Genomic DNA, 23,790 nt, shown 5'->3' on the forward strand with positions numbered 1-23,790 from the left:
TTAGGTGTTAATCTTTGCTGTGTTTGATCCATTGACCCCTATACTCATGGCTGCAACCGGCTTGAAGAGATCTTTTAATTCAAATACACCTTGTTTTTCTAATCTTTACTTGTTTGAGTGTATCAGAAAATACAAGTCTAAAAGTTATTTGAATTCACTGGTGATGACAATGATACTTCCGATGATGATGATGATGGAAATGCTAGCTCTACCGATGAGATGTCTACTTAACACTCTTACCCTTTGTCACTCGTGACAAAAAGGGGGAGTAGTTTTGAATATGAGAGTAGTCATTTTTAGACGGAGAGTTAGTATAGGATTTTTTTTCTTAGAGGGAGTGTTGATATCTGAGGGATGTAGTGAGGATTAGTTGTATCTTTTCCTTTTCTCTATTTTAGATACATTTATTCTTGTACATAGGTCTTGTGACCATTATTGACATACATTGTACCTATCTTCTTTATATGTTGATGTATGTTTCTTTCACCTACCCTTACATGTGTTATTTCTTTTCTCTCTTTATGCATATGCTTTTTATTACTTGTATGCAATCTATTATTTCTATTTCACACAAAGATGCCTTGATGAGTTTTGTTTAAAGTATTTCAGAAATACAGGTTGTCAAAGTCAACTTGCCATAAACTCTCCTCTTGCAAAGTTTTTCAAGTGTTTGTGTTAGGATGGATTTTATTGTATTCAACAAGTGAATATGAGTTGAGTGATTTATGACTTCTCTCATATCTTATTTGTTTGTTATGGTTTTGTCACGGATTGCCAAAGGGGGAGATTGTTAGGACATATGTGATTCACTTGTTAGGAACATATGTCACTATTTTATGTAATTGGCTAATCCTTTGATAAAACGCACTTTACTTGTATTTGGGTAGATCTAGGATGTGTTTAATACTTCAAGAAATTGTGTTTCAAGATCAAATGTTGATGACATACAAGTCTGTCCAAGAAAAAAGCTGAAGAAGTCCCTGTCATTAAAGCTCGACAGCTAGCCATCTATCAAGCTTGAAGAGCTGTTCCAGCCCCATGGCTTGACAGTAGCTTGACAGATAGGCATCTGTCGAGGTTTATGAAAAATAGAATTTCAATTCAGTTTTGATTCTAATCCTTGATTATGTGTTTGGGCTTTTTTTTCTCATAACCCTAGACAAGTTGCACAAGTGTTGAGTAAAGTTTGTTCAAGCAAATTGTAACCGGAGACAAAATTTGCCCAAGTTCATCGTTCTTATGTAGAAGTTGCTGTGTTTGTGCACCGTAGGGTTTTGTAACCAAGCATCGTTTGGATCTTCATCATGGGATTAACTGAAGAACTTTGCAACCAACAATTTTCTCTAGTTGGTGATTGAGGTCGTGTACTGGGATCCGCGCAATTGGTTAGTCACATACTGGGAGCTGTGCATCAAAAGGAGAGATTGTCTCTATAGAGCAAGTCCAATTGGGTATTGGGTAAGGGTTCAACTGTAGGTTGGTATAAGGTACTGAGATTCCTTTACTTGTAACCACTTCTTGTGATAATAGTGAAATTTCGGGAGTGGTGACATTAAAATCACCCGATGGGGTTTTTGCCATGTTAGTTTTCCCCATTCGTAAACAAATCACCGTGTCAATTTATTTTTCACTGCATACTTAGTTTAATTGGTGATTTGTTTCGCCACCACGCGTTTGCATGTTAATTTGATTAATTAATAAACTTGGCTAATTAATCAATTAATTCATCACAAGGGGTCAATTCGTTTCTTGGCCTATCACACATTAAACAACTCGGAACCAGATTCCAAATATCAGAATTATGTTTCCAAAACCACTGATACCAACAAAAAAATAAGTCTATAACGGAACTTAGCATGACCCAATCAATCCCAAATAGACGAAGCATATACATCCACAGAGAATGAGCAACCGGACAAGAAATCAGCAAGTGATCCACAGATTCCTTATTATAGCAACACATACAACAACGATTTACCAAAGTTCGGCCTTGGAGCATAAGATTATCCAAAGTAAGGATCTGACCATGAGCTGTTGTCCACATAAAGAACGCCACCCTTTTAGGAACCTTTACTTTCCAAATGTCTTTTCAAGGGAAAGAAGAAAGAGTTGCATTTTGAATCTTATGATAAAAAGACCAAACATCAAACTTCCCATTTCCATTAAGACATCAAGAAAGTCTGTCACTACCTCTACCCCTAGGAATTCAAGTTTGAATGAAGTGAAGAAGGGAATAGGAAGCCGCCAACTCCCAATCATTAAAATCCCTATAAAATCTTAAACTCCATACTCTATCATTATCACCAACTGGAGGACTTAACACTTCAAAAATATAAGCTTCCTTATTGATTGAAAACAAAAATAGCTGAGAATAAAGAGATTTGAGAGAATTATCCCCAGTCCACTTATTATACCAAAAAAGAATTCGAGAACCATCCCCCACCACAAAAGACACATGCCTAGAAAAACTGATTGTAAATTGGAAATAACACGAACCAAATTAACTGCTACCAAAATGTAGGAATCAAATAAACCATGATCCCAAAATGTAAAGACCAAAATGGTATTTTCACCTTCAATCATTTTAGTGTGTAAGAGGATATTATGGTCATGTTAGAGGTTTTGAGGATAGTTTGGCAATTTTCAACCTGCCATGGGTATTTTAGTCATTTCAATTGCATTTTTGTCATTTTGGATGTTTAGAGGATATCTTAGTAATTTGGGACGTTCTGAGTATATTTCACTCATTTAAGACGTTCCAAAGACTTTTTGGTTATTTTTGAGGTTTTCAAGGGGTGTTTGGTTATTCTTTTAGGTTTAGAAGTATTTTGATCATTTTTTTAGGTTTAGGAAAAAAAATTTCATTTTACACCAAACAAGCATTGGAAAATGTGTTTTCCCAAGTATTTTTAGAAATGCAACACAAACTTGAAAAGATAACATTAGCCAAGTGAATCTTAATTTTCACCAATACTGGGACAGATGCCTACCTGTAAGCCAACCTCCTTAATTCTTATTTGGCCGTCCAGATGCATACCTCTATCACTGCTATACTTTTTTTTTTTTTTTAATTTTTTATGGGGAGCAACATGAGGGAAGATTTAATTGTAAGGTTGAATTTATTCAATCATGTGTTGGCTTTATTATGTGCCAAATTTGCTTGTAATTTAGGAATTAGATATCCTATATTTAGGTGGGATTTATTAAAGGGTTGTGTGTGAGAGAGTGTGAAGAAAACTCAAGAAAGAAGTCTCGTGACTGGATCTCGCGACTGGCTCTCGCGACTGACTTACGACTGGCAAGTCACCAAAGTGGCACACGTGTGAAGCATGCAGGTGAGCTGAAGGGTCATGACAATTGGAGCACTACATGACAAAATGTACAGTCTGGCCAAGCAGTTAGCTTGTGACTCAGACTCGCGACTTGTTACAGTCGCGAGGTTGAGTTGCCAGAAAGCCTTGTTTGGATGAAAACTGACTTTTCGCATTCTTCACACACACTACTATAAATACCCTTATACCCACGAAATGTAGAGAGCTTCCAAAGAGAATTCTGAGAGAGAAACCCTAGAGAAAACAAGATTGACTCATCCACAATATTCATCATTTGATTCTCTAAATTCCTCTACTCTCATCCTTTCTATTGACATATTCTTGAGAGGTATATTTTACCAAATCCTTATCTCACCTTATCCAAATCAATGAGGAGGTATTTTGGTGCTTGGAAAGCAGTTCAGAGATGACCAATTTACTTGGTTGATGCAATGGGCTTATTGCGGAATCCGGGAAGCTAAAGAAGACAAGGCTCAGCGTAACCCTGTTGGAGCAAGAAGCTTGGAGGGCTTAGGTGAACTAGGTAGATTAGGCTTGAAGGGTCTTCTGCTATTCATGTATCCCAAATATATTCTTTAGTGGATCACTTGATCGCTTGGAGGGCGATGGAGAGGTTTTTCGCCGAGTTCTTTGGTTTCCTCTTCGATAACACGTGTCGGTATTATCTTTGTGTTTGCATCTCTCTTTCCTTTCTCTTTACCTTTTAATTGCTGCTGTGTTTGTAATTAATTATGGTTTAGAGTGTGTTACCAATTTGGATATAGCTTATATTTCATATTTCGTACATACACTGTTTGATTATAAGCTTGTGTTGGTATTTTTGAATTTGAGGGTCTACACATTCATTAGTGTTTTGTACACTAATTGACCTTTCAATTGGTATCAGAGTGGGTGCACTTGTTGGGGTTTCATTACCTAAGTACGATCCTAGACCCCTTTTGAGATGGATTGATCTCAATCGCTTAATGCTCCTCCATACTTTGATAGGAGTAACTATGCATTTTGGAAAGTCTGTATGAGGGAATTTCTATGTTCCATTGATGAAAGTGTTTGGGATGCTATAGAGATAGGATGGACTAGGCCGGAGGCCTCCAAATCCGAATGGGATAAGGCAGCCCTTGCTATTTTCTATGGTGTTTCTCTTGATGAGTTTCATAGGATTTCTCATGTTACAATTTCCAAGGAGGCGTGGCAAATCTTGGAGACAAACTATGAAGGCACCAAAAAGGTGAAGGACACCAAGTTGCAAATGCTAACCACACGCTTCGAGGAGCTGAAAATGAATGAAGACAAGTCATTCGACTCATTTTATGGGAAGCTAAATGAACTGGTGATTGGGAAATTCATCTTGGGAGAAAAGATGGAGGACTCCAAGATTGTGAGGAAGATCTTACAATCATTGCTGGAGAGCTTCCATGCAAAGGTCACTACCATTGAAGAGAGCAAAGACCTTGATGAGATTAAAATTCAAGAACTCATCAGTTCTCTTCAAACCTATGAGCTATCTCTACCATCACAAAGGAAGAGAAAATCTCTTGCTCTAAAGACAATCAATGAGAGAGTGGAAACTCAAGACTCCTTGGATAAGGATGAGGTCGAAAAAGGATGTGGCATATCTTGTTAAGAACTTCTGAAAGTTCTTAAATTTCAAAAAGAATGGAAAGTTTTTTGAGAAGGGAAAATTCCCAAATTCTTGGAAGGAGAAAAAGGATTTCAAGAAGAAAGATGGGAATGATTCCCAATCATCTCAAGGAATCATGTGCTATGAATGCAACGGTCATAGACATCTCAAGAAGGAGTGTCCCAACTATTTGAGAGGGAAGGGTAAAGTGTATGCCACTACCCTTAGTGACACAGACTCCTCTAATTCAGACTCGGAAGAAAGCTGCGATGGAGAGTGAAACTACTCCGCATTTATAACCATTTCTCTTGTGCAATTTTCGGATAATTTGAGTGTGTTAGTGGAAGAGCTTGGTGAGCACATCGAAGTGGAGTCAATGGGGATAGTAGAGGAATTTGATGACGATGAAGATGAAGGAACAATGGGATTACGAGAATCCTATAATACTCTCCTTGAGAAGACCGGCGAATATGCACGAGTGGCTAGAACAGCCATTAAGAAAATGAAGAGAGCCGAGCAAGATTACAAAAATCTTCTAGTGCGGTACAAGGGGACTAAATGCGAAGTTGAGACATTGAACAAAGAACTAACTAAATCCTATTCAAAGATTAAGTTTCTTGAGCTTGAGGTGATTCAAGCTAATGCTAAAGTTGAGCGGGTTTCCTCCAAAAAGCTTGATGAAGTGCTTGCACATCAAAAGCCATTTTCTGATAAAAGCGGCTTAGGATACACTGGAGAGAGTAGTTCAAGCGCCAATGTGTCTAAAGGGATGAAGTTTGTTAAAGCAAAGGAACTAGTAGTAGCAACTCCAACTGTTGAGAAAGAAAAGCCTGGGCAAAAGCCAAAGGTGGTTGCTCAATGGGTGTTCACAAAGCCTTCAAACCCAATTGTGGCTAAATTCAAAGCAAAAGGAAAATCTCTTCCAAAGTCACAAAGAGGACCACAAACTCAACACTTTTGTCACCATTGTGGAATTCGAGGACACGCTAGAACTATTTGCCACAAGCTTCGAGCATTAAAGAATGGCAGCTCTCAAAGGCCAAGAGGAAAAAGAAATAGCAAAGGGAACCTCAAGCAATCGAAAGGGTGAGAAGCTGAGTCTAATATTGGGGATATAATGAAGATGATAGACACCATCACTTCTTGTTTGGCAAACTTCACCCTAAGGTTTAAGAATCGTAACTCAAGTATCCAATCCTCTAAGGATATCACCCCAAACGCATGTGCCGTGCGGGTGAAGAAGGGTACACATGCATAAGCATTAGAACATGTCCATGCATTAATTCTTTCTATATGTTGTGACTTTGTTTGGCTTTTCCTAGTAATCATTCTAGCATGTTTTGACAAATTTTTGTTTGTTTTTAAGAGCTTTGAATGTTTTTCTTTTTGATCAATTTTTACTTGTTTTTGTGTCAAAAATCCAAAAACACATAAAAAGTAGAAAATCCAAAAAGTTTGATTGGCATTTTTGTGTTTTGTCACATGCATGTTTTGCCTTGTACCTTCGTACAAATGGCTTTGTGCATTTACGAGCGTAGCTTGTTCTCTATGCACTCATATCATTATGGAAAAAATCTTGACATCTATGTGATTGTTGTAAATAGATCTTCAAACTTGTCATGAATGATTAGTCAATGGTTTTGTTGATCTTGAGACATGCATAGACTTGTGCCTATATATCTTCCCACTCTTCTATTTTTTTTGCTTAAAGAGCTCAACCAATGTAAATCTCAAAATGAAAAGAGATAATGAGCTGCAAAAAGTCGTCGCACATACTAGTATTCGACTAGGAAAAAGGGAAAGCAACTTATATGAAAATGTATGATGCCCAAAAAGCTAAAAGCTAGTTCATCAAATTGAAATATCAAAAATTTCAGCCATCGATCTCAAAATGAGATGTATTGATTCAAAATTATCAAATGTTATGATGTGTATAAAGCCAAATGAAAAGTTTCAAAATTATGTAATCAAGTTTTGTAGGAGGTCATATATGCATAGTTCTATAATTGAGATTGGTCACTCTTCCTAGTGCTAATTATGTATGGCTTGGTTGAATTGATCATTGAAGCTTCACATTTGGCTCAGGACTATCTCATCTTTGGTACCCACACACATCACACATGTCTATGTTCAATGAATGTCTTATTAATTTGTATGACTGTACTTGTTTAAATGTGTTGCACTTACTCAATCATATGTTGATCAAACACAAAAATACTTTTGAGTGTTTTAATTGTTTTTGGAAAGTGTTTTTGTTTTGAAAATTTTCAAAAACTGTGCAACTCTGTTTTAGCGACTTTGCCTTACGAGTCAAGCCAATCGCAAGACCCCAGTCACGAGCTTACTCAGAAGCTCTCGCTTCTCTCTAGCGAGTCAAGCCCCCAGTCGTGAAAAAGACTTAGAAAAATTTCAAAATTTTAGGGTTTTTAGCATTTTCACGACTCAGTTTGGCGACTGGTTCGCGAGTGGAAGCTCCAATCGCGAGTTTACTCAGAGAGTTTCGCGACTCCCTTCACCACTTACTCGCAAGTAGACCTTCCAGTTACGAAAAACACTTAGAAATTTTTTTTAAAATTTGTCACACAGGTTTTTGGCGACTTGACTTGGCAACTTGTTCGCGACTCATTCCAGTCGTGAAAAACACGTGTTTTGCACAATAAGGGCTATATCCAAGGAATTTTTCAAAAACTTTTCATTTTTCCCTCGCATCTCATGGACAGGAGTAGTTGAAAAGGCCCCCTCGATCCTTCCCACCCCATAACTTCCATGAAGGGAGGGGTATGGCGATTGAGTACCCTAGGACAGGAACCACCTACCAGTTAAGCCTTTACATACAGTTGACCTAGTTATGTCAAACCTATAAGGACTAGATCAAGCCTAGAGCCCATCAGGATTAGGTGAAACCTAAACAGTGAACATCCAAGCCTAGGAAAGGATACCTTTATATGGCTAGAGGTCAGGGGAAAGTGTCTTGTAACAGGTATGCCCCTTTTTGCTTGTGCCAAAGAAATTGTGCTTTACCCCAAGTTCCTTCTATCCTGTTTGCACCGCATCCATGATTAAACCCCTAGGAAAAGCAACCCCGTTGCTTGTACATGTTAGACCATACCTTAACCCTAAGGGTTTACAACCCTACAAGAGCACTCATGCATACACTAATTGGTCCTGTCACCAAATTGTGCAAAGATAAACTTTGTGGAAAGTAACTGAAACTCCGTTCAAAAGGGAGGTGCTGCCCGAAAACTGTCAAAAATCCCAAGATGTCAAGAGTCCAAGGGCTCCCCTAAGAGATCCAAATGTCCAAGAGCTTCCTCAAGAAGTCCACTTTATTAGAAGCCAAGTTTTTCCACGCAGTCGCATTTTTTGTATTGTAAAAGGCCCATTATTGGAGCCAGTGAACCCAACATTGTAAAAGCAAATTTTGTACAAGCATGAAATCAAAAGGGGGTCCGTCCCGCATTATTGAACATGTCATGAAAGTTTCTGTTACTTGCCAATCTTGTGCATTAATCTCGCATCATAGTAGAAATTTACCATGGTAAATAACCGAGCAAGGGTGCAAGGCCAAATTTTTCTAAAAATGGTAGGTGCATGTTAAATAGCAAGAGCACAAACTAACTTGATTTTGGTGTTGTGTTTCCACTTTGTCAAACGCACCCCGTTTCTTTCACTTCCCACTATTTCTCAGGATCAAAAGATTGCTAAAAAGAAACAAGCTAAGCTATCCCATTGTCACTAGGTCTCACGCAAGAGAGATATCTACTAGTGGTACTTCTTCCCATGAGGAAAGTGCTCAGGAAGTTGCTCTACTGAAAGAGAAAATGGCAGAAATAATGCGTATGATGCAACAACTAGTTGTAGGAGGAGGACTAAACTTTTTCGGTCATAGCCAAGGAGGTCCCTAGACCGAGAATGAAAATTAGCCTCCACCGGTACAGGATCAGAGTCACAATGTACTGTCCTAGGGCAATGACCAAGAAATAGATCTTTCTAAGGACAAGAATCCCAAATCTGGGATCGGCCAAGTCAAAAGCCAAGTGTAAACTCTAGCCGAGAAGCTTTGTATCATAAAGGGCTCCAGCGTCCATGGAAATGTTGATCTAGATAGTCTGACCAACTTCCCTTAGGTCATTATGCCTCTCAAGTTCAAGGCACCAGAGTTCGTTAAGTATGATGGTACATGAGACCCCTATGTGCACTTGCACATGTTCTGTAGGAAGATGGCTCCCTATGGGGATAATAACCCTCTGCTTTGCCAGATTTTCCCTGATAGTCTAACCAGCCCCACGGCAACATGGTATGTGAGATTGGAAAAGACCTCTAACTGGAAGGAAATGTCTAACTCTTTCTTAAAGTACTACCGATTCAACACCGAGATAGCTCCCGACCACACCATTCTTTAGAGGACAGAAAAGAAGAGTAGGGAATCCTTTTGTGAGTATACCTAAAGGTGGCATGAGCTTGTTGCATAAGTGTAACCCCCTATGATGGAGAATGAGATGATCAAGTGGTTCATTAATAACCTCAAAGTCCTTACTATGAAAAGATGATTAGCACCCAAGTTACTCATTTCGCTAGCCTCATCCCCATTGGGTGGCGCATCAACGAGGGTATTAGGAGCAAGAAGATCGTGGATGCCGAGTCTTTGAGTTCCATGGTTGAACAACAAGTCAAGAGAATGACCGGTTACAAAACCAAAGAAGCCGATGTTCATATGGTCGATAATGCATCAAAAAGGCCTAGGGGTGTAGCTCTTACCTATGCTTCCTTGGCTGCTAGGCCTTATCAACAACAGAATCAGTCCGTCCAAGCACCTAACCAAGCCTTTAACCAGAAAGGAAGGCCAGATTCTGCTCGTCCCTTTAGGAGGGAAAATCGGAAGTACACTCCATTACCCATGCCCATGGCAGACCTCTATGCTTACCTACTGGAAAGGAAGCTAGTAACGCCAATGTTTCAGAAACCCAGAGAGGGCCCTCCATCACCTAATTTTAACCCATCCAAGAAGTGCGAACACCATTTCAAGGCCGAAGGACATACCCTTAAGGAATGTCTCCATTTGAGAGACCGTGTTTAGGATCTCATAGACAACAAATTAATACAGTTCGATAATGCAACCGCTTCGAATATCATCACCAACCCTTTGCCTCCCCATCAGGAAGGAAGTATAAATGCCATCATCGCGGTGGAAGAAAAGGTTCTCGATTTCTCCTCGCCGTCATTCCCATGGAAGGCTACGCTTCGAGCCTTGGTCCAAGAAAGCCACCTTGATCATAAAGGTATGGGAACTCTAGGATTTGATTGGGGAAGCAACTCATTCTGTGATAGTGAAGATAGTCATGACCTATTTGATTGTGAAGCGCTCCGAGCACAAGTACAGAGCCTAGCCGAGCGCAGTATCATCAGGATTGAAAGGGAAATTATGCAAAGAAGTGATTGTAGGGCCGCCAGCTTATGTCCTCTAGCTACCCAAGTAGAAGTCAACTGCAATGCTATATCGGTTGGGTAAAAAAAGGAGTGGGACGAGTATTTACTGAAACGCCTTGGTCAAGTTGTTCCAGCACCTTCCTTTTCAGCAGTCATTGAGGAGATCGTAGAAGTGCCCACGGATCTGGGGGTCATCATATTTAAGGAAAGGGCAAGCCTCGCCTACCATTAGAGGATTCATTCCTCTAGTTCTTGCATTGCCTATGGTCATAAGCCCAGCTTCACCATCAGTTCAGGAAGGAATCGCCATTGTTCCCACTATCCGAGGTTTCGATCCTTTTATTTTGCCAAAGTCTGCCTTAGGAATCTCTAGGGTAGCCAACTCAAAGGCCCTTGAAGCCATTCTACCGGGTCCAGTGGTCATCAATCCAAAGACGTTCTCTATAGCGCCCAATTTGCAGACTTAAGAAGGTGTTATCATTCGCATGTCGAAGTCGTTCCCTTATGAAGATAGTCATCGTGTCCCCTGGAAATACGATGTGGCCGCTGCTATACTCTTGAGTAACTAGAAAAAAGAAGGAAAGAGATTGGTAAGGGTACCGCCAAAACTGTCAAGAGCAGGGTCAAGACCAAAAAAGCTGAAGTTATCAGAAACTCAAAGTACAGTGTGATTCAACAGTTGAACAAGTCGCCAGCTCAAATCTCCATCTTGGCGTTATTGCTATCCTCTGAGGTCCACCACAATGCTCTCTTAAAAGTCTTGAAAGAGACACGTGTTCCTATAAGTGCTATGGAGTCTGCCTTTGAGGGTATGGTCTCAACAGTGTTAGCCACCAACCAAATTTTCTTTACGGATGATGAACTACCACTGGAAGGTAGGGACCATACTTTGCCCATGCACATTATAGTAAAGTGTAAGGATATGATTGTTTCCAGAGTACTAATTGACAATGGGTCGGCCCTGAATGTTTACCCGATGTCCACTTTGGAGCATTTGAATATGGATACCTCTCTTATCTGCCCTACCACCATGATCATTAGAGCTTTTGATGGCACTCTCTAGGAGGTGCAAGGCGAGATCGAGTTAGCTATTGGAGTTGGCCCCATGTCTTTCATGGTCATCTTCCGAGTCATCAAGGTAGATTCCCCTTATAATATGCTCCTAGGGAGGCCTTGGCTACACGTTGCGGGTGCAGTTGCTTCTACCCTTCATTGAAGACTCAAGTTCTCCATCTGAAAATCTAATGGTCACCATAATGGTTAGAACCCCTAACTTTATTCAAGGAGACTTATGTCCCCTACATTAGTGCTAATGCCTTTCTGAAGGCAACCTTTCACAATTTCGAGCTAGTCTCCATAATTTTCAGAGCTTCAGAACTCAAGTCGGTGTGACCCTTAGCTACTTTAATGGCCGCCAAGGAGATGCTCAAATTTAGCTATCAGTTAGGCCAAGACCTCAGAACCGTAGGACATGGGAAGGCTTCTTTGATTAAGCACCCAGATAACAAAGGAGGTTTCAGTCTGGGCTACGACCCCTCCAATGAAGAACTTTTCCAGGCTTCTAGGGGAAAGAAAAGGAAGTGTATTAGCCAAGGGATGCCTATTCCCCACATCAGGGTAACTTCTCTGGCTCCAGCCGAGGTCATCAGATCAGAAGCAGCATAGGAATCATATGAGGAAGAACTAGATTTGGCTTGTCCCATGCGTCTTTGTCCAGAGGAATTCTCAATGAATGCCATCATATCCCCGGGGGATGATTTGACTTCTACCATTAGGCTTTATGTGTCAGGCGAGACAATAGGCCATTGGACTGACGAGCCCTGCTTTGTGGTTGCACCGGCTGAGTAAGGAGTATTCCATTATTGTGTGGTTGGGTCCTCCAATTGCCCAAAAGAGTTGGAATAACATATCTAGTTTTTTTTGCATGTTTATTTCCTATTTTCTGCATTCCTTGTTTGCATGTTCCAGTTTATTTTCCAAAAAAATATGTGTTTTCCGTTTCTTGTCATTACCAGGCATGGACTTTGTTACCCACTATCTATAATCAACTAATGAAATTATCCAGCATATTATTCAAGAAATATGTGCATTTATCTCTATACTTGCTTTCCTATGAATATGTGTGTGAAAATTGTCTTATGTTTCCTTGTATATGTTTCGTTCTATAGGATTTATTCTAATTCCCAAGTGGGTACATTGTCCTGTTGCCATAACGAGGTTGATGACATGAATGAGACAATAGAGTTAGAACATGACACTGAAGGATTAGATGAGATCCCGAGCCTACCTCGTGATATTTGGAAGCTCTAAACAGAGAGAGCGAGAGGTCCAAGCTCAACATAGAAGAGATGGCAGTGGTTAACCATGCAGATGAAGGTGAAAATGAAAAACCCGTTAAGATTGGGGTAAACTTTCCTAGAGATATGAAGCCTGAGCTCATAGAGCTACTTAAGGAATTCAGAGAGATCTTTGCTTGATCCTACCAAGATATGCCAGGGTTAGATACTGAGATTGTCATGCACAGGATTCCAATTAAATCTGAATGCCCTTTAGTATGACAAGCCCTTCAAAGGATGCAATCTCCTCCTACAAGTGTGCCTTTCTGGCGGTAAATAAGGCCTCAAACTCCGTCACTCTGACCTCCGCAGTCTCAGCATGTGCTCTCCACTCTGCCTTAATGGCCACCTAAGCGAGGATAGCGCCTCCTAGCACTCTACCCCCACTCACGAGGACATATCTGATGATAGGCCCCTCAAAAGACTCTGCAAACCAGATAGAATAGTCTCTGCCCGTGTCCACATAAGCATCACCCGTTGTATAATCCAAGTCATCCAGGACCATGGCCTCGAATGACAAACCGTGAGGAGGCAGATCCTTGAGCACCCCATAGACTGGCATAACCTGATGAAAGGTCCTTTCTGCTAGAAAGAACTCCCAGCTTGTCAGGGCCCAAAACCAACGTTGAATCCTCGACTGGCCCATAGCTATGGTGAGCTTCGGTCTACTTAGAAGTGTCTCATCATAACGGTGGACTCTAATCTCATCCCGAGTGACACAGTCTAGAGCTGCAAAGATAGTGACCGGCTATACTACAACAACTCTGGTGATCCTGCAATGAGCCTATGCATATGCTTGAGGGTACACCATCTCAAACAAGCTTGTATAATGTGGCTGCAAGGCTGGGATGTACTCAGAAGCCCTTTATGTTAGTATTTGCCAACATCCATCCAAACTCTTGAAGTCTCGCTGGGAGGCCTGCCTCAAGAAAGAGAGGAAGAAGCCATAGGTGACATACCCCCAGTCGTATGCTCTAATGCTGGAGACTACTCCCATGGCCCACAGTAGCTGACAAGTCAACACTGACCGGTTGTTGCCCAGGAAGCAACTACCAAGGAACCACAGGAAGAATCGATGAAGATGAGCGTCAGTGGGGGCCAAGTCCTAGGGAATACTACTCTGCAGCCACTCAATACGGATCTGTGGTGAGGCAATGGCCCCGAAATATCCCCTCGTCTGGTCAATGGAAGAGGGATGCCCAAGAACTCACAAGCCATATCAAAATTATCTCCTCGGTCGGAATCTGGTGGCCACTGAACCTGATACTAGAATGGCTATCCAATCAAGAGGGACGATCGCATACTCCCCGTAGCTCAAGTGAAAGGTGCTTGTCCTGGCATGAAACCATCGTACCAAAGCCTCCACAATCCCGTGCCTCATGGTGAATAGGGGAATCTGCAGGAAGTCCTCAAACCCTTGCTTTCTCAGAAAAGCGACATACCGTGGATAGGTCCTAGGAGCGAACAACAGCCATAAGAAAGTGGACTAGGTGCCTCGACCGCGGAGCTTGTCGCCCCCTACATTTGAAATCAGAAGCTAATCATTAGCACATGCATATAATCAAAATCTAAATGACCAAGAAGGGAATGCAACGTACCTCTCCCCTCTACGCTGGTGCAGAAGGATGACCCTTCGGCCCCTGTTGAAGATGAGTGTCCTAGATTCCTTTGTCTATGGTCCAGGTGCGAGCATCAGCCCTGGCCTGATGTGGTGGAAACCTCAGCCTCAAACTGCACCTCCGAGCCCCAAACTCCGGCAAGACCTCAGGCCTAGCAAGGTCCTCATCTATGTCTATGAGGATGTCCTCGGCTCACACAATTCCTCCGGAGGCCCCCCTCCTTCTAACTGGATTGCATTGTGAAGTAGCCCCACTAGAAAGGGTATGGGACTCAGATAAGGCATTGGCTGTCTCAACCGACTGCAAAGTTTGTTCAAGCAATTTGTAACCGGAGACAAAGTTTTGCCCTAGTTCATCATTCTTGTGAAGAAGTTGTTGTGTATGTGCACCGTAGGGTTTTGTGACCAAGCATCTTCTTGGTCTTCATCGTTAGGATAAACTAAAGAACTTTGTAGCCAACAACCTTCTCTAGTTGGTGATTGAAGTCATGTACTGGGATCCGCGCATTGGTTAGTCACGTACTTGGGAGTCGTGCATCGAAAAGGGAAATTGTCACTACAGAACAAGTCCAATTGGGTATTGGGGTAAGGGTTCAACTGTAGGTTGGTATAAGGTACTGGGATTCCTTTACTTGTAACCGCTTGTTGTGATAATAGTGGAATTTTTGGAGTGGTAACCTGAAAACCACCCACTGGGGTTTTTGCCGTTAGGTTTTCCCCATTCGTAAACAAATCATCGTGTTATTTACTTTCTGCTGCATAATTAATTTGTTGGTGATTTGTTTGTCCTACCACGCGTTTACATGATTAATTAACTTAATTAATTCACTTGGCTAAATTAATTGGTTAATTTATCACAAGGGGTCAATTCGTTTTTGGCCTATCAAGTGGTATCAGAGTGGGCACACTCTGATTAAGGTTTAATCTTTGCTGTGTTGATCCATTGACCGCTGTTGTCATGGCTGCAACCGGCTTGAAGAGATCTTTTAATTCAAATACATCTTGTTTTTCTAATCTTTGCTTGTTTAAGTGTTTCAAAAAATACAAGTCTAAAAGTTATTTGAATTCACTTGTGATGACCATTGTAAAAGATCTTAGTTTGCCTAAGAAAAAACTAGACTGTCTCAGAATGAAAATGTGCAAAAGAGTTCGTCTAAGAAGAATGAAAATTAAAGGTTTAGCTCATAAAAGGCACATGAGAGAAAGCACTATTCCTATTGATCTGTCATCTAAGCATGAAGTGTGTTTTATGATGAAGTCCACATTTAAAGTGATGGACACGTGTTTGTCGTACCTTGACAGCGGTTGCTCAAGACACATGACTGGAGACCGATCTCTCTTCAAGGTTTTCAAGTCTAAGAAAGGTGGCAATGTCACTTTTGGTGATGGGAGCAAGTCACAAATTAAAGGAAAGGGAATCATCTCTCTACCTGGACTGCTAGACATTGCAAATGTTCTATATGTGGAAGGTCTGAGGGTGAACCTATTGAGCATAAGTCAGATATGTGATCAAGACTTTATGGTGCTATTCTCAAAAGGAAAGTGTCTTGTCATGGATAAGTTTGGAAAGAAATTCATAAGTGGTGTTCACACTCTAGACAACTGTTATGGATTGGTTCTTGATGCTGATATTGTGTGCAATAGCATTCGTTTGCCAAATGAAGATCTATGCCATCAACGGATGGGACATGCTAGTTACAATCATCTCTCTATTGTATCTAAGCATGAATCAGTCTTGGGGATAACAAAGCTTAGTAGAATAAGCAATGTAGTGTGTGGACCATGTCAGCTTAGGAAACAGACGAAAGCTAAGCATCCAGGCACTCAGACATCAGTTACATCTAGACCATTGAACCTTCTACATCTGGATCTTATGGGTCCAGCTAGAACCAAATCTCTTGGTGGTAAGAGATACATCATGGTTGTGGTAGATGACTTCACTAGGTATACTAGGGTCATTCTCCTACGATCTAAGTCTGATACTCCTAAGAACATTGAAGTATTGTGCATAAGACTGCAGAATGAAAAGAGTCTGAAGATTGATCGAATTTGAAGTGACCATGGTAAAGAATTCGAGAACTCGTATATGGAGTCCTTTTGCATAAGATCAGGTATATCTCAAGAATTCTCTACTCCTATTACTCCTCAACAGAATGGTGTAGTAGGAAGGAAGAACAGGATTATTCAGGAGATGGCCAGAGCCATGTTACACAACAAGGATGTGGCTAAAAACTTGTGGGGAGAAGCCGTTAACACTACTTGTCATACAGTTAATAGAGTGTACTTCAAACCCGGTACCAAGAAGACTCCATATGAGTTATGGAAAGGAAGGAAGCCTAATGTGAAGTATTTCAGAATCTTAGGAAGTGCTTGTTTCATCCTCAAGGATAGAGAGAATGTAGGAAAGTTTGATTCCTGGAGTGATGAAGGTATATTTCTGGGCTACTCCTCCACAAGCAAGGCTTATCGGGTATACAACAAAAGAACCATAAAGGTAATGGAGACAGTGAATGTTGTTATTGATGAGTCTTCAGATTCCGGCTCTGAGAAATGTATTGAGGAATTCCCCAAAGAAATCCTTCCTTCTGAGCCTAAGGAAGTTCAAGAAATTGTTGAACAAGAACCTGCATCTCCAAGTGCTCCCAGTACTCCCAGTGTTGTGGAAGATTCTGCAGATATACCAACTTCACCAAATTCTGAATATCATGAAAAGAAAGGACCTTCATCCAGGATTAAATTAAATCATCCTCCAGAAGTTATTGTGGGAAATATGAATGAACTCACATTAAGGAAACGGACAGTTGATAAATTTGCTGCTAACTTTGTGTCTTATTCTTGTTATCTGTCACAGGTTGAACCCACAAAAGTTGAGGAAGCTCTTCAGGATGAAAGTTGGGTTGAAGCAATGCATGATGAACTCCTTCAGTTTCAGAGGAATGATGTCTGGACCTTAGTACCTAGACCGGAGGGCGAGCACATCATCGGCACAAAGTGGATATTCCGCAATAAGACTGATGAGGAGGGCAATGTGATTCGCAACAAGGCTCAGCTTGTAGCTCAAGGATACTCACAAATGAAAGAAGTAGACTATGATAAGACATTTGCCCCAGTTGCACGTATGGAGTCCATTAGAATTCTCCTTACACGAGCATGTCAATTGAAGTTCAAACTTTACCAGATAGATGTAAAGATTGCTTTCTTGAATGGGCTACTTAAAGAAGATGTCTATGTGGCTCAACCAAAAGGATTCATTGATCCACACTTTCCAGATCATGTGTTGTACCTCAAGAATGCACTCTATGGCTTAAAGCAAGCCCCTAGAGCTTGGTATGATCGACTCACTCAATACTTGGTATCACATGGGTTCACAAGAGGAAAAGCTAATTAGACTCTCTTCATCAAAAGGAAGATGGCGAGTTGATAGTTGCTCAAGTCTATGTAGATGATATCATCTTTAGGTCAACTAAGGATGAATTTGCTCATGGCTTCTCAAAACTCATGCAAGCAGAGTTCGAGATGAGTATGATTGGAAAGCTAACTCACTTTCTTGGATTGCAGATTCATCAACAAGATTCAGGTATATTCTGATCTCAATCTAAATATGCTAAGAATCTTGTAAAAAAATTTGGTTTGGAATCTGCTAGTTCTGTTAGAACCCCTTTGAGCCCAAATGTTAAACTCACTGTGGACTATTAGGCAAAAGTGTAGATCTTTCTCTCTATAGAAGCATGATAGGTAGTCTTCTCTACCTTACTACTAGTAGACCTGACATTAGTTACAGTGTTAGAGTGTGTGCTGGATATCAGGCTAATCCCAAAGAATCTTATATGACTGCTTTAAAAAAGAATTATAAAGTATGTCAAAATCACTGCTGAGTTCGGTGTGTGGCACAGTAAGGACACAAATGATGTCTTAGCTGGATATTCTAATGCTGATTGGGCTGGGAATGTTGATGATAGAAAGAGTACATCGGGGGATTGTTTTTATGTGGGTAACAATCTTATCTCTTGGATGAGCAAAAAGCAGAATTCCATCTCATTATCCACTGTAGAAGCTGAGTACATCGCTGCTGGTAGCTATTGCACCCAACTCCTATGGATGCAAAAACTCTTCTATGATTATGGTATTTATCAAGAGCATCTCACCATCTATTGTGAGAATACCAATGCCATCAACATCTCTAAGAATCCAGTTCAACATTCTCGAGCCAAACACATAGAGATTTGACATCACTTCATTAGGGAGCTTGTCGAAGATGGTATTCTCACTTTTGAGTTTATTCACACCGATGATCAGAAGGCTGACTTGTTCACCAAACCTCTTGACAGCAAACGTTTTGAATTCTTTCGTCAAAACATTGGTGTTATCTCCATGGATTGATCTCTTTCTCTTCTCCTTCTTCCTCATGCATTTGCATCTAGTTTTTATATTTTGCCTTGTTTAACATGTTTTTGTTTGTTTTTAGTTTTGATTATTTTCTTTTTAATATAAAAAAAAAATTTTTGAAAAATCAGAAAAAAAAAAAATAATAAAAAAAAAAAAAAAAACAGTGTGTGTTATGTGTACTTTGGTACTTGTGTAACTTGTATGGCCATTGAAACAAAGTTTTCTAAACTTTGTATCTCTTGTAACTTAGATGAGCATCTCTATGCACAACTAAGCAAGTGAACTTTGTGGCTCTTGTTTGTGATCGTAAGATTAAGTTATCTCTTGTACTTAACACTCGTATTACTCTTTTTGACGGGAAGGACTAGAAAATCCTAAGAGAAAGGCATAAATAACCATCTCACCATTGTTGCTTGCCAATCATAATATGACAATTGTATGCTTCGGCATAGCAAAAGTGCAGTGTCAATGACATTTGTGTGCTTCAGCATAGCAAAATTGGAATGTCAAATGCTTACCATCATTAGGTATTTCTTTTCTCTCTCTTATATGCCCATGCGTGATTTGCTAAAATAAAATATGCAAAGAAAATGAAAAGCAAAAAGATCAAAATACTTTAAATATGATTGCAAGCATGTATTCTAGGAGATGTGAGAGCTATAGGATGTACCTCGAAGGTGATAGTCCCCATCAAATAGTTATGATTGTGTGTGAGTTAAAGTGATTTTCTCATATCTCAAATCATCATAACATGTATACACTTATGCAATCTTGCGATGTTTTTCACACACAACATGCAACATTCTTTGCTACTTTTGATACATGTGCAGGTACAATGTGATTTGGCCATCACAAGGTTTTACATGTGTCAATGTATGCTCACTAAACTGTCTTGACTTGTTTTTGAAATATAAAATTGGTTAGACTTGTCTAGTATGTGTGTGTGTGTTTTTGGGATCATTGTGTTTAAAATTTTTGTTGAGAGATGATTTTGAGAGCTTAAACTGTTGATTGGATCTTTGGTTGAGTTGCATGCTTGATTGCATTCATATATGTGTTTTTTCCTTCTTGAAAAACGATTTTTAAGCAATCTTGACACCTCCTAGATACCTCCTTAACACCTGACTATCTATCGAGCTCTTAAGGTCTTTTCTTATCGCAATCTCGACAGATCCTCGACACCTAGTGGATCAAACGAGAAAGTTCCTAGATCCTCGATAGCTTCTCGACAACTGGCGGATTGATCAAGCTTGTTTTCTTGTGTCTTTGCTTTTTTTCTCGACACCTGTATCTGTCGACGTTGTTTTTCTCGACACCTACCTCGATAGATGGCTCGACACCTCTCGACACCTCTCGACACCTCTATCTGTCGAGAATTACTGAGGAGCTCTCTTCACGATCTAGTTCTCACTTCTTCTATCTCTCTCGACCTGTCCGCTCCTATTCCTCTCCCAAACACCATCTTTCTCACTCCAAACCTCTTCCCAAGTGATTTTTCAAGCTTTTTCAAGTTTTCCTTCACTTGGTAAGCTTTTAATCTCCTTCATTTACATATATTCAAGATTAGAAACCTAGGTTTTGGGGTTTTTGAAAAATTTGGGGTTTTTCAAAATTGATGAGTTATTATTGAAATTTTGGGATGGGTTTTTACTTAAATGAGTTTCAAATCTCATGCATTGCATCACATTAGCATAATAGTAGTATTATCATGCATTTAGATGTGCACAAATTGATTGTGTGCTGGTAGGATTAGATTGGGCTGAGCCCATGATGCAATTTCTTTTGCATATCACATGTTCATGAATTCCCCATGCGTACGTACTTTCTCTTCAATATACTTGTTTTATTTGAACTACTTTGGAGCTTTTCTAATTGTCTTTCTTTCTCTGCCTTTCCTTCTGTTTACATTAGTCGTGTCTATGGCACCTAAGCGTAAGTTAGCTCCATCCCAGAACCCTTTGCATTCTAGGACATCGTCTTCTTCTGATCCTACTCCTTCTCATATTCGGTTCTGTGATGAGGATGCTTGAAAGGACTTCTCAGAGAACTTTTCTCAACGAGGCGTTCATTCGGAACGCCGAGTCATTTTGGCGGACTTCACCAACACTGACCTTCCCACTGTCATTCACAGTCGAGGATGGGAGTCACTATGTGACGTCCCGGTCACTTGTCCGACCGTGTTGATCCAGGAGTTTTACTCCAACATGCATGGTTTCGATTTTTCAGTACCTCTCTTTTCTACTTGCGTTCGAGGTACACACTTTGTAGTCATACCGCAGCTTGGTGCAGGTGTGCTTCATGTTCCAAGGGTAGAGCATCCTGACTACCCCGATTATGAGCATCTGCGGACTATGTCCAAAGACGAGATGATTTCCACTTTCTATGAGCATCTTGCAGATTGGGGTGATCGTTAGTTCACACCATGTAGGCCTTTTGCTAAAGGTCCTAGATTCATGAACATGGTGATGACTTTTGTTTTGCACGACTCTCTCACTATAACTCTATCACAGAGCCTCGTGCTCAATTTTTACTTTCTTTATTAGAGCACCTCACTATAGATTTTCCTTCACATTTCATTCTTTCTATCTTAGATGTGTATAGGGATACGGCTACCCGTGATAAGCTCATTTTTCCTTCGGCTATCACGTGGATTCTATGCCATTTCTCTATTCCTTTTCCCTCTTCCGATCATTTTTCTATCATGTGTGCCATAGACTACGCTACTGTTAAACGTAGCGAGGTGCAGTTTCGGTCTCAGTAGTCGGATTCAGTAGCTCCTCCCTCCCATTATGCTCCGTCTCATTCTGCTCCATCCACATCCGCTCCCTCTTCTTCTTCGAGCAATGTGACTCTAGGAGACATCATGGCACAGTTGCAGCGCATGGATGCTTGCCTTGATACACTATCTACGGAGTTGTATCAAGTGAATGTTTGTGTCGATTGTATTGCACGGCAACAGGCGACCATGAGTGGTTATGCTCCTGAGACTTCTCCTCCACCACCTCCTCTAATGGCTTCTGAGTCTGAGGATATTGATGATGATGATGATAGTGATGATGATGATGCTTCGGATGATGATGATGGAGATGCTAGCTCTACCGATGAGATGTCTACTTGACATTCTTACCCTTTGTCACTCGTGACAAAAAGGGGGAGTAGTTTTGGATATGAGAGTAGTCATTCTTAGGGGGAGAGTCAGTAAAGGACATTTTGTTAGGGGGATTGTTAATATCTGAGGGGTGTAGTGAGGATTACATGTATCTTTTTCTTTTCTCTATTTTAGATACATTTGTTCTTGTACATGGGTCTTGTGACCATTTTTGACATACATTGTACTTATCTTCTTTGTATATGTTGATGTATGTTTCTTTCACCTACCCTTATATGTGTTGCTTCTTTTCTCTCTTTATGCACATGCTTCTTATTACGTGTATGCAATCTATTATTTCTATTTCACACAAAGATGCCTTGATGAGTTTTGTTTAAAGTGTTTCAGAAATACAGGTTGTCAAAGTCTACTTGCCATAAACTCTTTTCTTGCAAAGTTTTTCAAGAGTTTGTGTTAGGATAGATTTTATTGTATTCAACAAGCGAATATGAGTTGAGTGATTTATGACTTCTCTCATATCTTCATTTGTTTGTTGTGGTTTTGTCACGGATTGCCAAGGGGGGAGATTGTTAGAATATATGTGATTCACTTGTTAGGAACATATGTCACTATTTTATGTAATTGGCTTATCCTTTGACAAAATGCACTTTACTTGTATTTGGGTAGATCTAGGATGTGTTTAATACTTCAAGAAACTGTGTTTCAAGATCAAGTGTGGAAGACATGCAAGTCTGTCTAAGATTCAAGTTGAAGAAGTGTTGTTCATTAAAGCTCAACAGCTAGCTATCCATCAAGCTTAAGAAGCTGTTCTAGCCCCGTGGCTCGATAGCTGCTCGACAGCACCATGACATACAGCTATCTATCGAGCTTTATGAAAAACAGAATTCCAGTTCTGTTTTGACTCTAATCCGTGATTATGTGTTTAGGCCTTCTTTTCTTCTAACCCTAGACATATAAAAGGATTATTTTAAGGGCCGTCAAAGTGTACACAAGTTGCACAAGTGTTGAGCAAAGTTTGTTCAAGCAATTTGTAACGGAAGACAAAGTTTTGCCCTAGTTCTTCATTCTTGTGAAGAAGTTGCTGTGTATGTGCACCGTAGGGTTTTGTGACCAAGCATATTCTTGATCTTCATTGTTGGGATGAATTGAAGAACTTTGTAGCCAACAACCTTCTCTAGTTAGCGATTGAAGTCGCGTACTGGGATCTGCGCATTGGTTAGTCACATACTTGGGAGCCGTGCATCGAAAATGGAAATTGTCACTACAGAACAAGTCCAATTGGGTATTGGGGTAAGGGTTCAACTATATGTTGGTATAAGGTACAGGGATTCCTTTACTTGTAACCACTTGTTGTGATAATAGTGGAATTTCGGGAGTGGTGACCTGAAAATCACTCGGTGGGGTTTTTGCCGTTAGGTTTTCCCCATTCGTAAACAAATCATCGTGTTATTTATTTTCCGCTACATAATTAGTTTATTGATGATTTGTTCGTGCTACCACGCATTTGCATGATTAATTAACTTAATTAATTCACTTGACTAAATTAATTGGTTAATTTATCACAAGGGGTCAATTTGTTTTTGGCCTATCAGTTTCTTGGCTAAAAATTGGATTCCTACTGTTTTGCAGGTAGGGATTTAGCATTTTGATATCTGGTTTATTTGGTAATACAACTACAAGACGAGGAAAGTCAGGTATTTACCAGTCTTTCCTTTATTCTGTACTGTTTATTGCATATTTATTGGTAATATGTTTGTAGAAAGAATTTGAAACTGGAATATGATTGCATATTTTAGTTTCTTGGTTATCTCAAACTTGGTTTTATGTTTGGTGTGACAATGGCAACAAAAAGGCATGCATCCCAATCCCAAGGTACAGAAAATGAAAATTTTTACTTTTTATATTAAAATACACAATAACTAATATCATATTAGCATTACCTAAAAATAAAAAAAATAAAA

This window comes from Quercus lobata, chromosome 10 (genome assembly GCF_001633185.2).
Source record: "Quercus lobata isolate SW786 chromosome 10, ValleyOak3.0 Primary Assembly, whole genome shotgun sequence".
Classification (NCBI taxonomy): Eukaryota; Viridiplantae; Streptophyta; class Magnoliopsida; order Fagales; family Fagaceae; genus Quercus; species Quercus lobata.